Source organism: Aotus nancymaae, unplaced genomic scaffold, assembly GCF_030222135.1.
Source record: "Aotus nancymaae isolate 86718 unplaced genomic scaffold, 86718_ANA_hifiasm-v0.15.2.pri h1tg000022l_1, whole genome shotgun sequence".
In the NCBI taxonomy this organism is placed as follows: Eukaryota; Metazoa; Chordata; class Mammalia; order Primates; family Aotidae; genus Aotus; species Aotus nancymaae.
Genome location: NW_026988435.1, coordinates 13,577,304 through 13,593,099, shown reverse-complemented (window position 1 = coordinate 13,593,099; position 15,796 = coordinate 13,577,304).

Here is a 15,796-nt window from a genome sequence, read left to right as displayed (position 1 = left end):
ATAACTAGCTTCTACTCAAAGAAAAGCTCTTATCTTTTGAGCAGCACATTATGTTTTGTGATACATAAATCAAAAACTCCAGTGTAATCCTTGAATGTTATTTTCAGGTGGTTCATTTCTTTCTCCCTTCTTCTTTCTTTTATTTCTATTTGTGGCAAGTGGATATGATAGCTTAAGTATTAAGACCTGTGATTATGAAAAAGTTGCAGATGGGACTGTTTATTTAAGTAGCACAGATTTCGACTTAGATTCACAGAAGTAATATTTCACTGACCTCTGTGATTGTGAACTAAATGGCTTTTGAGAAGGCCTTGAAGATTTAGTATCAGCTTTCTACTTGGCAAATGTACTATCCTGTTTATTGATGGCAAAACTCTGAGTAGCTTTCATTAAAATATAATAATATCATCTAAAACAAACTAAGCCATAGGTTGCATGCGTTTAGTCAGAGTTTCTGTTATGTAATTTCAGAGGGCAAGTCAACAGCTCTACATTCTCTTCAAAGTGTGGATTCCAATGGACTGTGACATTTAAGGAATGCTTTTGTACCCTATATTTTTTTGGCATACCAGCTGCAGAGTGATTAGTGAATCATTTAAGGACTTTACATACTAATTGCTAAAATGATTAAGGCTCTTTTCTCTTCTATACTCAATCCCTTAACCCATCATTTTCCACTTTCACAATTTAAACACAGATTATCCAAATTTTGGTTTACTAACATGCTCATTTAGCCGAAGATCAATTTTGTTTCTGAAAGATTCGTATCGGTTTTCCTGATCTTTTGCAACTGGAATTGCAAACCACTATTCTTGGCCAAATTGTTAGACAGAGAGAGAGAAGGGAGATAGATAAACAGAGAGAAAATGGAGGGAGGGAGGGGGAGAGAGAGAGAGAGAGAGAGAGAGAGAGAGAGAGAGAGAGAGAGAGAGAAACTTATCCTGGGGCTCAGATTTGGAGCTAAACTATCTCATCAAGAACTGCACTGTGGGCACGGTGGCTCACGCTTATAGTCCCAGCACTTTGGGAGGCCAAGGCAGGTGGATCACCTGAGGTCAGGATTTCAAGACCAGCCTGACCAACATGGAGAACCCCTGTGTCTACTAAAAAATACAGAATTAGCCGGGTGTGGTGGCACATGTCTGTAATCCCAGCTACTTGGGTGGCTGAGGCAAAAGAATCCCTTGAACCTGAGAGGTGGAAGTTGGGGTGAGCCGAGGTAGTGTTATTGCACTCCAGCCTGGGCAACAAAAGTGAAACTCCATCTTAAAAAACAAAACAAACAAACAAAACCAAGCAAAAAACTGCACTGAAGCCTAAACCTGAAGACATTACTGGTTTTCTCTTCCAAGGATAAACTTTATCACATCTTTACACTAAGTAACATTCCAGACAGATGGAGACAAGACAATTATATTTTTTAAAAACTATTTGAGAATCTTTTTTTTCAAAGTCGTTTTTACACAAAACATTCTCAGAATCTGAATATCAGTGTATTCATACAACTCGGATAATATGATACTCATCTCCAGAGATAAGAAAATGCTACCACATTCTTGAGAGCCAAGAAAAAATTCTGACTAATAAAATGGTCAAACAGGGCTTGATAACAATTTATTTCTGACCTTTTAATGCCTTCTGTTCTTAATGATTTTCTGTCATTTCTGTCTAGTCTAGACTTGAAACTCAGTCTCAGAGGTGCTTAGCTTTATGTTGCCACTTAACTTTCGACTTCCATTTTCAGCACAGAAAGGTAAATCAGTAATTGTCACTCTGGCTTCTCAAGGTTTGTCAGGCACCTGAACGGGATTATGACATAGATCTGAAGGGTGTTTCATGTGACTTTTACTTTAATTTTTACATAATCATGGAAATTCCGTAGGACTTTAGGAACTTAATTATCCTGATAGCCCTGATAGCCTTACTTCTCTTATTTGTATTTTTGGTTGACTACTTTGGTCTTTTCTGTCCCCTCACCTGTCAAAAAGTGATTTAAAAAAAAAGAAGAAAGAAAGAAATTAAGGGAAATCTTCACTGAGTTGCTTTCTTGGCTGACAGCTGTCTCTTCTTTCCAGGGAGATGATGTCTGTATTTCTCTGGTTTGGGCCTCATGGCACAGTTGCAGAACTGAAGGAACCTTCCTCTGAGAAAGTGTATTGTCCTGTATTTCAAAATATGTTAAAATCTGATTTTTATCTTATCAAATGGAGCCCTGTGAGACAAAAACCCACCTAGCTTCTTTGGAAGACGAGAGAAATAAGAAAAATGAGACTCAAAGAAATCGTCTCTGCAGAGTTAAAACTTATGCGTTCTAATACATTTATTCAGATTGCTTTGTCTACAGATCTGTGTATATAGATTGTTTAGTGTTGGCCAAAACTTCTTCCTTTGTAAGTGAAAGGTGCTGAACTCAAACTAGCTTAAGCCAGAGCATCTCTCTGTGTGGCTGGATTCAGGACCTCAAACAGCTCGCTAATTCTCTCTTGTCCTCGCTTGCTCACCGCTTCCTCCTTCATTCTCCTCTTCTTGCCTGTGGGCTTTCTGTGTGTTGCCCTTATTCTCTTCTGCTGACGATTGACTCTGTTTATATGATGGGAAAGATGGCTGCTGGCAGCTCTAGTGCAAAAACAAGAGACCCTTTTCTCCAGGACTCCTATTGCATCTTACAGGGAAGTACTCAAACTGGTCCTAACAGGGTTCCATGGCCCCTTCTTGGCTCAGTTGTATTAGATAGGGGATTGAGAACCTGGATCAAGAGCTCATCTCTACTGACAGGCGATGGTCTATACCTGTGATTGGTTGTCCTACGATATAAGATGGGGGAATGGCAGCTGAGCAAAGGAAGATGGGTATGCAGCTTCCAGCATAAGTGGTACAAGAAAGCATGTTGGGAAAGCCATATTTACAAAAATACAGATCTCTTTTTATTGACACATGTATAACCAACCAATCACATACCTGGGGTGCATATTTTATTTTATTTTTCCTTTAAAAATCTTTTCACAGACAGGATGCAGTGGCACACACCTGTAACTCCAGCACCTTGAGAGACTGGGGCAAGCCGATCACTTGAGCTCAGGAGTTTGAGACCAGCCTGGCCAACATGGCAAAACCCTGTTTCTACTAAAAATTCAAAAATTAGCAGGCCATGGTGGTGCATGGTTGTAATCCCAGCTACTTGGGAGGCTGAGAATTGCTTGAACCCAGGAAACAGCAGTTACAGTGAGCTGAGATGGCACCACTGCACTCCAACCTGGGCAACAGAGTGAGACCTTTTCTCGAAATCAATAAATTAATAAATAAATAAAAGAAAACAAAATGTTTCCATAGAGTGCATATATGATTATCTGGCTTTTCGCCTATAATGTATTTGGTGGCTATATTCTGTGGCATAGACATAGGAAAATTGAACTACTACTTATTCTCATCTTCACTCAAATATAGACAACATTTATTGGACACCTTTTATAGACAGAAAATGACTCCAGACATTACTATTTATGTTTTAAAATAACAAGCAACAAGAACACTTTGCATTTTCATGGTGGTTTCATTTACTTTTTATCATAACAAGTAAAAAGAACAGTTTACATTTTCATGGTGGTTTCATATCTGTTGTCTTAAGAATTCTCCAATAGATGTATCTATTCTGCTAAAAATAAAAGTCATGAAATTATAAGGTGACTTGTTCATGATTACCTGTGCTAAGTTTTACCATAGTTAAAAATAGTTACTTATAACAAAAATCATATGAGATTTTTAAAGTATATATATTTAAACTTAGTATTATGAGTAATAGAAAAGGACCTTAAAACCATCCTTCTGAACAGTTATTGCCCTTGAGTCTTATTTCTAGACCTCATTGATACATTGTTAACACTTAGATCAATAAATAATTATTGTTTCTTGTGCAATGCTGAGAGTAGATTTGGAGAGTTTACAGATAAGAGGCATCCTTTACCAGGAGCTGTCAAATGTCAAAATAACAACTAACATGTATTCTGTCTGTCTGTCTATCTATCTATCTATTTATCTATCTATCTATCTATCTATCTATCTATCTGATCTGTATCTGTGAGTCCTGAAATATCTGTATACATCTATCAACCAGTTACATAAAAAATATTTGAATTTTTTCTTTCTGCAGATTTCCACAGGGAGCAGAGCTGATTTTCCTGGCTCTGTACCTCATGGTGAGTTATAGTTATGATGGGGACAGCAGGAGCCTGTACCTCTATTTAATAGAAAGCACGGTACCAGCAGAGATTTTCTAACTCTGCATTTAAAATCCCCCCAATAGCTATTATTACCTCTTAAAACCATTTGAGCATTAGTGCCAAATCAAGTGGAATAGTTTCATTTAAATAATTTAAGGTACTGACTGATATTCTCGCATTGGTCATAATAAATAATATTATTAATTTTGCTAAAGAGAGGAGAATCAGAATATTGTGATTTTGGTTCTCTTTCAACTTAAAAGTATTTTGAAAAGGATTAAAGGAGCAGATTTTCCTCCTCCAGGCTCGACTCCCCATGTATCCCACCTCTAGTCCTTTCGTAGAAACCCCACCCTTTGTGTATGGCCCCATGTACCTGCCCCTGCAGTGTGGTATCCTGTGGTGGGAAGGTTTAGTCTTCTGTGGAACAAGCTTATTGATCAGCAGGGTTTGCTCACTCAAGTGTAAGGACATTCTGATTCTTTCCCTTGGGTTTTCTTTTCCTTCCTGAGAAAACCCTTATGAAGCATTCTTTTGCCCGTCTTATTGTGCTTCCAATCAATCTTTCATTTGATATGATATGAAAAAAATTAAAGGAAAAAGAATCTTAAGACATCTCCAAGGAAAGAACTACCTCTATACAGTAGCTACTCTTCTTTGTTTACATGATCTGTATTTAATCTGTGCAGCGTGGAATAGCCATCTCAACTCTATTTTTGAGAATAAAAGTTTGAGGTTTTTTGCTCTTTTCTGTGCTGCCAATGAACATTAAAATATCACTATGTTTCTCAAAATTCTAATCACAAAAATTACTTGAAAATGTAGATTTCTAGTGTCCTCTTTTTTTTTTTTTTTTTTTTTTTGAGACGGAGTTTCGCTCTTGTTACCCAGGCTGGAGTGCAATGGCGCGATCTCGGCTCACCGCAACCTCCGCCTCCGGGGTTCAGGCAATTCTCCTGCCTCAGCCTCCTGAGTAGCTGGGATTACAGGCACGCGCCACCATGCCCAGCTAATTTTTTGTATTAGTAGAGACGGGGTTTCACCATGTTGACCAGGATGGTCTCGATCTCTTGACCTCGTGATCCACCCGCCTCGGCCTCCCAAAGTGCTGGGATTATAGGTGTGAGCCAGCGCGCCCGGCCTCCAGTGTCCTCTTTGACATTTGGAATTAGTAAATCTGGAGTGGGGCTTGGAATCACTATTTAATAATATCCCAAGCAATTCTTGTATTTTTAAGAATTATACCCAGGTGACTTTAGTTTGGAAAATATTGAATTATATTCAATAATTTGACAAGTTAATGAAGTTACACTAGTTGATGTTCTGAGGTGAATATCAGCACTTATTATTTCATGTTCTTACTTCTCATATTGTGGGTTTCACAACTGCCTTTATAATTTCTCTTGGAGCCTTTCATTACAGAACTAAGGTTGCCTCTGCTCAGCTATATTCTATTTGAGGTGAAATTTTAGGGTCTTTGATTACTCATGACAGCCTAGAGGAGAAGAGAGGACAACCAGAATTAAAGGGCAATTGCTACAATATGGCTGATCTAGTGCTAAGGATGAGGACCAACAGGAAGTAACATGCTTTGATACATGTATAATGAAAAATTGACTTGCAGAGGAAACAATGCTGGAAATGGCTAGAAGCCAAGAACATCTGTGTTCCTGGTATCCTAAATGTGTAGAAGGAGCAGATGTAACTGAATATATAACAGAGAGCCTGGCACAATTCCTAACCATGTGGAGGAGGGCTGTGGATGTGCACAGAAGGCATTCTGAAGCTCAGAAAAGTAAAAAAGAAAAAATGCTGGGGAACTCCCAAATAATACTATTAGCTATCTTGAGGAGAGGTAGATATTATTAGAGCAGTTTAGTACAATGAAGACAGCTTACTCTCATAAGAGTTATTTATTGCACAAAACTGAGACAAATGCTCTAGACAACTGTTTGTATATAAATACAACAATACAATTATAAGTAAGCATAAATACGAGACATAAAGTAACAGGCTAGCTTCTTATACCCCATATAAAACTATAAACTCTTTCAAACTTAGCACGTAATCTTAGCTTTACTAAGTAGTTCACACTTTTCATGGGCTTAGCCAGTAGTTCTAAGAATGACTGGGCAGAGGCACCTATAAAATAGAATAAAATATAAAATCCAATGTAGGAAGAGCCAGATGATATCAGCTGCTATTTTTCTTATTCCATTATACCAAGAAAATTTATTTTAATGCCTTTTATAAATGAGCATCTGGGTAGGCCACAGTAGTTGGCAGAACTTTAATTTTGTGTATGTAGTTAGGGTGGACACTCAAGACTCCTGCCCTGACTACCTTCTAGCTAGGATTGGATTGGCCATGTGACACAATCCTGATCTATGAGGTGTAAGTGGAATTCTGTCAGGTTGGTTTTTGTTTTCCTGATAAAAATGGATAGACTAGGTTGGCATGTCTCTTAGCCCCCACTTTTTGCCTATGACGTGGACATGATACTGAAGGTGCAGCAGTTATACTATGAGGTGATAATCAAAATGAGGAAACAGATCATCTTAACATGACAACCTGAATATGACAGAGTGGAAGGCTCTGCTGTTTCTTGATGATGACTATACTGGCATTGGACTACTATCTCTGAATTTTAGCTTATGTGAGAAAAAAAAAAAAAAAACCCACTGATTTGTTTAAGCTACTCTTGGTCATTATTTAGTAACAACTCTGTGCTAAACATTTTAAACTCATGGGTTGAGGATACAGCCATATTCTTGTTTGCAAGAATTTTTTGTATTCAAAGACACAGTATGAGCCCAAATATCACAAAACTATTCAAAAGTTAATGCTCTATTTCACATGGAAGAAATGCAATGGTGGCAACCAAATTCAAGACAGTGGTGCTACTTTGCCACTAGAATATACTTGGAATGCTGCTTTCACTTTTGGATAACCTGCCAAAAGGATACTAATAAATCAGAAAGAATCCAGAGGTGTGTTCAGGGCTGGTGAGGGGCTTGAATAGTATTTCAAAATAAAAATGAATACTAGAAATTGGAAAGTTAAGCATTAAACAATGAAAACAGAAAAAGAAATAAAATTTAAAAAATATTTATGATTCCCAAATTCTTGAAATGGTTTCAAATAGAGGAATTAGATTTCTTAAAGTCTTCTCTAAAGAGTAATATTAGGATAGGTAAAAATAATGGAAGGAAGATTTCTGCTAGATTATAAACAAATACTTTCTGAGAGTTAAACCCTCTAACAGGGAATGTGCTGAGTCATCTTTTGAGATAAACGCTCCACTGGATAAACCTTTGTTGTAGAAGAGTGTGAATCTCATTGATCTTTGAAGATCAGAAACCCAAAACATAAAAGTTCCTTAATAGTACCTATGTAATGAATGAATGAATTCTATTCATTCATTTGAGCATAAGCTCCAATATCATTAGAATCTAAATTTCTGTACAATTAGAATATATGCACATGAACTGTGAGATTCCCACCCCACTGTCTAGTTGCATTGCCTTACAAGGGTATATAGGATTAAAGCATCCAGCCAAGTGAGGAAATAAATGCATGCTGATGGCTCAGAGAAGAGCATTGCAGAATACCACACTCTTGGTAAGGCTAGCCTTGGGGCTAAAGACAGTATAAGCTCAGAATGCTTAAAGCAAGTTTAGAAGACATTTTATCTCTGAGAGTTCTACTCCCATATATCCATTACGGAGATTATGGCTCATGAAAGGGTATAAAAATGATTTTTTTCCTCTGGTATCTATTGGATGTGAAGCACAAGCTTCGGTTGCTGCATCTAGTCTCAGAAATTGATTCAAAGAGTTACTTATGCTTTCAGGACATAATCCTCTGAAACAGTTCTAGCATCGGTTTTTGCTATTGTGTGCTGTCTATTATTTGGTTTTCTGTCAACCAGACAAGATGTCAAGTCATGTTTCCTTGCTTCAAATTGCTGTATATTATCTATCCCCTGGTGAACTTCTTTTCCACATGTTCATATTTAAGTAGGAATAGAGGTGAATACATAAAGTTGAATGCTTGAATTGTTTTTAAAGGCCAATTCAGAATATTTTTAAAAGTATTTTAGTGTGTCAAATGTGAATTGACACACAGTATTTTGCTCACAGCAAGCTGAAAAATCTTTAGTATATGAACTTTTTATATGACTTAGTAACTAACAATTCAAAAATGTAAACCTGACTGTTTTGTAATGAATGTTTTTGGAAACACATTTGAAATCTATTCTTTACCCAACAAGCTTCGAAATGAATGTCTTGGGTATTCTCTTTTCTTCACTTGGCAAGCGTAGCTGCAGACAACATTTAAACTTGTCCAAAGAGTTTCTTTGTTGATATAACTTCCCTCAATTTTTAGTGAGGATTTTCTTTCTTTTTGAAAGAAACCGTAAAAGGGGTTTAAGCTGCTTTGTTACAATGCTGGAGTTTATCATTAGCCCTCATTATCTGCATATTTGTCAAGAATGTTGCTTATATTGGAGTAAATAATTTCATTTTATTCCAATATAGTCTTGACATTTATTTAAGAATAGTCAAGTCTCAATTTCTCAGAGTAATGTAGAAAAGCCCAGTCATAGATTAGCCAAGTAATGTATTAGAATATGCAAAATATGCTAATTAGTAATGAACATATTCATCATTCAAGTAGAAACTAGTGTTCTGCAGTTTTGTTCCGCTATAACTGGAAAGTGCTGAAATTTCAAGTATAATTATAACCATCAGTGGTATTTATACAGCAAAACGTATTTATAATCAAAAGAATGTAAATATAACAAAAAAATGCTTTTGAAAACAATTGCTATCTATCTACTTTTTTTGTTTGCTTTGCACACAGCTGCTGGTGGGTTTTGGTGGGTGAAGAAGTGGGAAGACAGGTGAAATTATTATTGGGGCATTGCCATAGTTATACAGCTCCTTGTGAATGAGGGAAGAGGGAACCAGGAAATAAGACAGCTCCATAAGATAGGGATAGGGAATCAGAATGATCTGGCAGTGATTGAAAGCCATGGGAGAGAATAGGAAGGAAGGAAAGAAATTAAGAGTCATTATCTGTTATGTACCAACGCCTACATAGTACTTGGTGTTTTACAATCACGACCAGATTTCATAGCAGTATCAAACCTTTGAAGTAGGTAGTCCCTCCCCAATTTGTAGATAAGAAATTCCAAACTCAGAGAGATGAGGAAACTCACAGATTTACAAAGCCAAGTGGAAAATTAAGATTAGTTTTGATGCTTATGAGACATCTAAACAGATATGATAAGTAGGCAATTAAGTGTATAGTTGGGAATTAGGGGAGACATAAAGGATGGAGGTAGAAATTTGGAAGCTATCAGAGGAAAGATTATGATTATGTCATGTGTCTTGAGATCACATAACATCTAAGGCAGGAATAGAAGTAGAGAGGAAAACATGAACTGTAGCTCTCTCAGCCTAGTTCCAATGATGATTAAGCAATTCTACATAAATTCTAATGTTATCTTGACCACTTGAGGATTTTTATTATGAATTTGTGGAAGATTTCATTTTTTAATGCATCTACCCCTCTTCCCCCTGCCTTTATTTTCCTATTAAAGAGAGAAGTAAGGCTGGGCATTGTGGCTCATGCCTGTAATCCCAGCACATTGGGAGGCTGAGGTGGGAGGATCAGCTGAAGTCAGGAGTTCAAGACCAGCTTGGACAACATGATGAAACCCCATCTTTACTAAAAATGCAAAACATTAGCCAGGGCAGCGTGATGGGTGCCTGTAATCCCAGCTACTCAGAAGGCTGAGGCAGGAGAATCACTTGAACCCAGGAGGCAGAGATTGCAGTGAGTCAAGAACACATACCACATTCCAGCCTGTGTGATAGAGAGATACTCTGTCTCAAAAACAAAAAAAAAAAAGGAAAGAAAAGAAAAAAAGAAAAAAGAGAGAGAGAGGGAGAGGAGTAAAAAAAATTCCATTCTAGCTCAATTTGTGTCTGGAAGGTGTGAAGGTTGGTGACGGTGGCGGTCAGAGGACTCTAGCATCAGATTTAGTGTCAAATAATTGTTTTCATTATAACATATGTAGGAATTAAAATTGTAAAGGCAGAATTAAGGGATAAGGCAAAAGATGGAGAACAATGAAAGAGACACAAAACAAGGTATTATTACCAATACATAAATATGGCCAGAGGAAAAAAAAAAGACAAAAATTAATGCTAAATAAGTAATACACTAGAAAGAGACATTTTCTAGCATGTTGCATGACTTTTAGTAAGGCAAAGACAAATAAGGAGGTAAACCAGCTCTTCTTGGTATATATGAGACCCTACTACAACAACATCTTCCAGCTTGGTCTCTCCACTTGATGAAACGAGTTGGAAAATAATGGAGGAAATAGAGAAAGCAAAAAAGTTCTGTATCTTATAAGGCAAGGATAAACAAATTATCACAATATCATCAGGAATAAGAATAATAAGAACATCATAAGAATTTAATAATATATTTGAAAGGATAAATTAAAGAGAAAATTAAATAATTATTTTCCATGTTATCACACAAATAGATGTACATTGCTTGAAGTCAGAGTCAGATTTAAAGAAAACAAAATACTTTCTAGCAGTAGCCATTAGTTAACAAAGTTGTGATGCATAATTTTTGATAAGCAAGTCCTGAAATGTCCAAAAGTGATGAATTGAATAGAGTTATATTTGTCTAAATTTCCTTGCCCTTGCCCATGTTCAGGTACCTCCATCATTAGGCATTTCTCTTTTCCCAGATATTTTATTTTATGTCTAGTTTTTGCTCATATTGGCTGCCAATGAATTTCTCCTAGGAAGTTGAGTGCTAGGTTATTAGAAAGAGGGATAGTGAATGGAAAGATTCCTGGAACAGAAAACAGTAGTTGTGTTTCCAGTCCTGGTTCTTTCTAATTTCCGTGTGTTGATTTTAGTAATTATAAGATAGCTTCGTGGAATACTATGTAGCCATAAAAAAGAATGAGATCATGGCTTTTGTGGGAACATGGTTGGAGCTGGAGGCCTTTATCCTTAGCAAACTAATGCAGAAATAGAAAACCAAGTACCACATGCTCTCACTTATAAGTAGGAGCTAAATGATGAGAACTCATGGACATAAAGAGGGAAACAGCAGATGCTGGAGCCTACTTGAGGGTGGAGCATGGGAGGAGGGAGAGCATCAGAAAAAGCAACCATTGGATACTAGGCATAGCACCTGGACAACAAAATAATCTGTACAACAAAAACCCACGACATAAGTTTACCTATATTACCAATATGCACATGTACCCCAGAGCCTGAAAGTTTTTTTTTTTAATAAGATAGCTATATTAGACTCTCTAAAGTTAAACTAAATCTATAGCTTCATCCTGGATTTAAGATTATTTCATTGAATTCTGTTTATTGTGAACTTTTCCACAGCTATTTGCATTTAGTAGTGGAAGTTTTATGACTTCTGGTGACAAGAACTATCATGGAAGTTTCCCTGGAAAAAGTATCAGGAAAAAAGGTCAAGACTGCCAGAGGAACTCTGAAAGGATCTCCTGTCCTAGTCAAGCATACCACGGTGTCATCTTTTATTCCTTTCTTCCTTAATGTTTTCAGTCCTATCCATTCTATCTCCTCAGGGTTTCTCATTCACTCCTACTTTCCCTCCTCCTGCTACTGCCCTTGTTAAGTCCCCCTCTCACTTCAACCACTGCAAGATTTTCTTATATAGAATTCTGGCCTCCGTTTTAAACCCTCTCCAATCTGTTTGCTGTACATATTAAGTGATTTTTCTAAACTAGGGTCTTAATCATGCCACAGCTGTGCTCAAAATTTTGATGCCTTCTTACTGTCTATAAAATCCAAACTTCTTACTAATTCAATGAAGATCTAAACGATATCTATACTGAATTCATGATCCTGAGCCTGTTGCTGTCTTTGTCTACCTACTATTCTCTGAATATATTTTGGACTCTACAACCGCTCTGCCATTATTGGTGGTGTTCCCTTTGTCTGGATTGTTTTTTCTCTTCTCTTATTTCTTTGCTACTTATTTGTTAAATCTCAAGTCAGCCATCTCTCTGTAAAGCCATTTTATGGCTAGATTAATCTTTCCTAACATTTAATGTGTATTGTAGAATAAGACTCATTCTTTTTTATTTAATTATTTGGGTTTGAGTCTTCTAAGACTGTTTAAACTCTCTGAGGGTGGATTCTAATAGTATTTTGCATCTGTGAATTCCCCCAAATTGCCTTGTCCATGCAGATATTAATAAATTTCTTTGGATTAAATTCTTCTGAAGAATGAACATGTAGATGCGGGAATTTGATTGATAAGTCAAAAATGACTTGAATGACAAATACTATGTGATGTTAGTGATCCTAGAGAAAGTAAAATGAAGCCAACATTTGATACAAGGGGTTTCAAGAATGCAAATAGTCTATATGGAAATGAGGGTAAGTTAGATGAGCAGAGAAATGTTACAACTGGTTTAGGAAATAGCCAGGCTATGACCCTAAGATCCATCGGAGGTGAAAGAAGGCAAGCCAAACGTCAGGCATAAGACACGAGAACCTAATTAATTTCTCTGTACAAAGAAGCTTGTTAGCTATGTAGGGAATACTCTTCTTTTAACTGGAAACTAGTGCTGAGACATTTTCAGTTTCCAAATATGTAAAAGGAGGTCTCCTGCTGAAGAATAGAATGAGATGAGATTAAGTGGGGCTTCAGGAGAAAACGGGCTAGTAGTAAAGAGATGATGTCTTTTAAATGATATAAGAAAAAAAATGCTGGGGAAACTGGGGTGTCCTTCTACATGATTTGAGAGGAAAATAATGTGCTCCAGTGAGGGTGCTCATGTTTGAGGATTTCTATGCTGCTGATAACATGCAGACTGGAAGTGTGGTGTATGTCTTCTAAACCTCAAAACTCATCACCATTATACTTCGTGGATTCTTCATGTTTGAAGTGTGTTTAGACGGTTAGAATTCCAGGACAACTTACTCTTATCTTATACCATGTTGATGGTATGGTTTCTGAGTAGCAGCTAGCCTTGCTTTTCATTCAAGAACTAGTGAGTAGCTATCATTTCTTAGATTCTGTGTTAGGTAAGCGAAATCAGACATCCCTGTACTTTAGGGAAGTGCAGAGTAGTAGAGGCACATATTAGTTTCATGTTTTAAAACTAAATATACAATTACAAAGTGTTACAAGTGTCCAGGGACTTAGTAGAAGGTCATGAGAATCTTCTGACCTTACGTGCTAGTGACAGCCAGCCGTTGACTCATAGCTGGGTGACCGTTCAGTAACTTCACTGGCTAGTTTTGTTCTTGGGCAATTTACCACATGTTGCTTCAGTTTCTTCTATGGCAAAATGAGATAAATAAGATGACCTACTTCATAGGGTGTTAAAACGGTATCTAGCATATGCTAAACATTCAATGCATTTTGGCTATTGTTTTAGTTCATTGGAGCTGCTATGAAAAATGTCAAATACTGGGTAGCTCATAAACAACAGAAATTTAATTCTCCTAGTACTGGAAGCTGGGAAGTTCATGATCAAAATGGCAGCAGATTTGGTGTCTGGTGAGGGCCCACATTTTGGGATCATAGAAAACACCTTATTGCTATGTCCTCACATAGTAGAAGAAGCCAGGAGATTCTCTCAGCGATCTTTCATAAAAGCCTTAATCCCATTGGTGAGGGCATCATTGTTATAATTTACTTACTCTCCAAAAACCTGTGAAATAATATGTTCACCTTGGGGGTTTGGACTTCAGCATATGAATTCGAAGGGACTTAAACCTTCGGACCACAGCAGCTATTATATTGTTATTATTATTTTAGTGAACCAGAGTCCTACTCCTAGCAGTTATTCTCTCAAGAAGATCCATTCTCTCATGCTTCTTTTGAGCATTTGCTGTTACATAAAAATCTGGAATAAAGAGCACAAAGAGTGGAACTTGATGCATTAATTATATTGTGATTATTTCTTAGCATAACAAAAAAACAAGAGAATGATCTCTTTGTTATCTATTCTCATTCTCTCATTCATCCCTTCCCTCATCCATGTATCAAACATTTCCTGAGAAAATAAAGCTAGATGCCTGGGGGACGAAACGATAAATTAGCATGAATTCCTAATCTGTCTTTCAGTCTAGTAAGGCTGACAGACAAGTACACAAACAGCTGCTATGTAGCAAGAAAAGTTACATACTTGAGAACTGTACCAAGTACAGCTGAGGCACAATGGACCACTTCTGCTCAAATCAAGGAGGTAAGAGAAGGCAAATGACCGGCAAAAGGGGGAGCCCTCTTGTCCTTGTTCCTCGCTTTCACATGTAATTAAAGAAACAGACCTTCTTTTTAGCATTTTCATCCACAGGATATGCACTAGAGAGAGCTGTGAAGATTTCTAATGGTGCTCTATTAGCCATAGTGCAAAAACAAAGCAATGATAGGCCTTCAACTTAATGATTGACTATAGCATCATATACAGTGTTTTCTGGCAAGTTTACATTATACCATTCAGTCAGTTTATCCACGTGTTTCTCTTCTGTTCCAGTCTTATCAAAAGAGCTGATAATACTCTCACGACCTCGGTTGGTAGTTTCACACATTATTTCTCTTAAACTATTCCCTCTTGCTTCTTATTTTATTCTTATTTTCCCCTCTTACCCTTTACTGACAGTTTCACTGCTAATCTTCCTATCCTTCTGTCCTTTCCATTTTTAAAACCCTCTAGAATTACAAATTATAGGAATTGGGGGAAAAAAAGAGCAAGAAATAGTGTGCTCTCATAAGGTATGCTGGTGACAGTTTTTAATGCACATTATAGGAGGGAAGACAAAGAAAGAAAAGCTGAACAGAGAAGTTTTTGATAGCAGAGCAAGAATGATTTAAGCAGTTTCTGATGCCTATTTCCCTTTACATCTATTTTGTAAAATTTCTGCATGCTGAAGGTGAATTGACAATAGAAAGCTAATATTTGTCAGTTGATAAAGAAGAACTAGGTTTCACCAATGCAGATTTATTTCATAAGCAAATATTTTTGTATTTAAAAGGTGGTTGAGCAGAGCAATATAATGACTGGGTTTAAAAGTTTCATTACCTAGTGTGAAAGGATAGAAATACTTATTATTCAAAAAATGGAGAAGGAAAAGGTAACATGGAAAAGAAAGGCAAAAGTTCCTAAAGAATAATGGAGAGTTAAAAGCTATAAATTGTGACGAGTAGTCTCTGGTTTATTAGATTTGAATAGATGGAAAGGATGGCTATATTAATATCTTTTATTTCAAGAGGGTGAATACAATGTAAAGTAGGCAAAGCAATGATGGCAGGTGCCTTGCTCTGCAATAAGAAGCTACTAAAACTACTGTAACTGCCTATGGCAGAAGTAAAACGCCCTTTCAAAAAACGTTTGCCGAAGAGGTGGCACAGCACTGTGTATTTGCTGAAAGAATCATGGAACAAGACTTTTGGAAGAGATGGCAATGCTAGGAGGAAAATGTATGAACCATCTATAGTTTAAAAACTATCAAATCAGAAGAAAGAGAATGGAGATAAATGGAAAG